The sequence below is a fragment of the Terrapene carolina genome, unplaced genomic scaffold, assembly GCF_002925995.2.
Source record: "Terrapene carolina triunguis isolate 2854851 unplaced genomic scaffold, T_m_triunguis-2.0 Scaffold227, whole genome shotgun sequence".
Classification (NCBI taxonomy): domain Eukaryota; kingdom Metazoa; phylum Chordata; order Testudines; family Emydidae; genus Terrapene; species Terrapene triunguis.
The window spans coordinates 621,215-624,415 of record NW_020664578.1 but is presented as its reverse complement, the minus strand read 5'-3'; positions in this window follow the sequence as shown (position 1 = coordinate 624,415).

The following is a 3,201-nucleotide window of genomic DNA, read 5'->3' as shown; positions in this document are numbered from 1 at the left end:
CAGTAGGGGGCGCTCTCCCCTCTGAGGCAGGGCTGACCCCAGTGCCCTAGCACAGTGCTGGACTCAAGGCCCAGACTGGTGGCTCACCTCGCCCACTGAAATGCAGCTACCTCTGGAGTGCAGTTAACCGCAGCTCCACACAGCAGCGAAGAGGGATCCCAGCTGAAAGTGCAGGCGGGACAGGGGGAGGCAGAACATAAGTGCCCGAGCTGGGATTTTGCCCGGACGGCAGGATTCACTCCCCAACCGCGGGGCTTAGACGTTGGTGCCCCTCCATCCTGCCCCTCATGCCGTACCAGTCCTGCCCAAGTTATCTGGTTCCGAGCCGCTAGGGCTCGTGCGCTGCGGGGATGCTTTTGGCTGGGGTCGTCGCGCCGGAAGCTGCCGATTCCAGATGGCAGAGGCCCGCAGAGATGCTCATACGGAGGAGGTGCAGCCGGCGGGCAGAGCGACGGCTGGTCCTCTGCTCAGTAATCACCCTGGCGAATAGAGGCCCACAGAACCACTCTGCAGGAGCAAACCGCTGGGCTACGGCAGGGGCTTCAGTTCTGTGCTGCGGGCAGGGGTGAAGCAGGGGGGAGAGCAGTTAAAGTGTCTCTGAGTCACTTCCATGCTTCCTCTCGGGGTGCGGCGGCCGTTATACTGTCCCCACGAGGGCAGAGAATAGCCAGAGTGCAAACGCCCTCCAGCCACGCTCCTGCTCACCCCCTAGTGGTCCTGGGGAGCCGGGAGTAGCCACAACACAGTGTGCTCTGGCCACGCCTGCGATCTGCCCCCTAACACCCGTGGCTGGAAGCCGGGTGGGTGTGGCGCCCTGACGCCCACCTCACACTGGCTGGGAGGACCCCTGGGCAGGGGGAGTTCTCAGGGGTCAGAGCAGCCTGAAGGAGCCGGAGTGTAACTGAGAATCAGGCCGGGGCCTTAGCAGAATCACCCCGTGCTCATGCAGTGACTCACAGACAGATGCCCAGAGTAACTCCAGTCCCCGGGGCAGACCAATGCCCAAGATGCTGCCTAGCAATGAGAGAGTCAGGGTGACCGGGAACCCCAAAGCGAACTCTGTCACCGTCACCACGCCCATCACCAGGCTGTACGGAACAGGGCTGTGTGCACCGCTGCCCTCTGCTGGCTGGAACCAGCATTGCTCACCTGTGTGTCATAGGCACTATACTGAAACCAGCTTGTGGAGATTCTCTTGACGACGCCACAATCCCTGCAGAATAAGGGGCTGTGGGGAAGGTTGGGCTGGAAAGAAGGGAGTTGTCCCAAACTCTGCTTCTCTTGCCCCCTTCAAGGTTTGGGCCTTCAGCCCCCGACGTTCCCCAGCTCAATTAACGGCCCCCTGGCAGCAGCGCAGTGGGTTGGAGCTGGTCACGAGCTTCCCTCCCCCCTGGCGCTCTCTCTCCCTTGCACACTCACACGCATATTGGCCTGGCCGCACACGCTCGTGCACCAGCCCCCCGCGGCCTCCTGCCCTCCCCCGCCCCACTCCCCCCACCCGCCGTCATCCCCATCCCATGCAGAATCCAGCCTTTGCGGTCACTATTACTGTCAGCCTCGCCCCCTCCCTGCTCACCCCACCTTCGCAGCATCCTCCTCTAACCAGCAGGGGCGGTGGGAAGCCGCAGGGCGAGGTTCCTCTGAACCCACTCCCATCACCCCCTCTCCCTGCCTGCCCCGCAGGCTCCACGCTCTCGCTGTCTCCCCCAGATACACACGGCTCTTGCTGCAGCAGAAGCACCGGGGTTTCGTGCTGCCTGCGCGGGATCCCCCTGGCCCCAGGGGGCCGGTGGCTGCTGCTCAGATCCCAGCGCTGGGGCGTTTCGTGTCGCTCGGTTAATCCTCTTAGGAAAAATGCAGAACCCGGGCTCAGGACGCGGCCCAGCGCCACCGAACTCCTGGTTCCCGGCGTAAGAGCTGCTACGCAGCAGCCCTGCTAGAGAGGAAGGACAGCCCAGTGGCTGGGGCTAGCCAGGGACTTGACAGACCCAGGATCACTGCTGCAGATACTGGGCAAACGCATCGCGGCCCAGCTCCTGAAAAGGTATTTAGGTGCCTAACTCCCCTCGACACCAATGGGTTCTGTGCCTCAGTTTCCTCATCTACGAACTGAGGCGTAAGAGCCCCACCCAACCTCCCAGGGGTGTTGTGGGGATAAATGCGTTAAAGATTCGGAGGGGCTCAGATGGGATGGGGCCCACAGAGGTGCCGTAGCTAGACAGACCCATGCTTGGGGGATTTAATTCTTTCCTCAGGCCAGACTGGTGCCTGGCCTCCTGGGCAGAACAATCCAGAACAGACCAAGAGCCCGTCATCTGAGGAGACCCAGGAGTGGGCTGTTTTGATAACACGATCCAGATTTTCTGTTCCTAATGGGGATTTGCTCACACTTGGTACGTTAATAAAGGTGCTAATCAACTGGAACAGAGTCTGGCAGGGCACCAGGTTGCTTGTGACCAAGTCTAGAGTCTCCTGCTGACGTGCCGGGATCGGTCTCTTAACGCCCGCTGGCCCCGGCTCTGCTTCCCTTCCCCGGCCATTCGATACTGAGGCTGCTGGACACAGACCCACTGTGGCTGTCTCTGGCCTCCGGCAGGGCGGCGAGTTATATGGGCCCGTGGTACCCGGGCTCCAGCAATATTCAGGGCCCGGGGGCCCGGCTCCACCAATGTTTGGGGCCAGGTCTCTCCCACAGTCCCACCTGCTGCCCCTGAGTGTCCCCCGGCCCCCACTTGCTGCCCCCGGGCCCCTGACCCTGCCCTTCGCCTCGGACCTTCCCTTTTCCGGCGGGACCCTCCACCAGCGCAGGGGGCCCCCCTGCTCGCAGTCACCGCTCCTGCTTCACGCTGGGCAAGGGGCAGCCACACCCCCCATCCCCAGGGAGGCTACAGTGAGGGGCAGCAGCAGGGGAGGAGGCGCACATGTGATGGTAGCCCCCCCCTGCCCCCCTGGCACCCACCACAGGGCAGGCGAGGGGGCTTCCTGGACCTGAGAGAGGCCCTAGGAGCACTTGCAGTGACAGTGGTGTGGGGCGAGTGTGCTGCCGGGGGGGCAGAGGACTGGGGGGAGGCGGAGTCCTCCTCTCTGGCCCCAGCCCCGGGGCAGCCTGCCTGCACCCCAAACTCCTCATCCCCAGCCCCTCCCCACAGTCCACACCCCCTGCCCCAGCCCTGAGCCCCTCCCACACCCCAAACCCCTCAT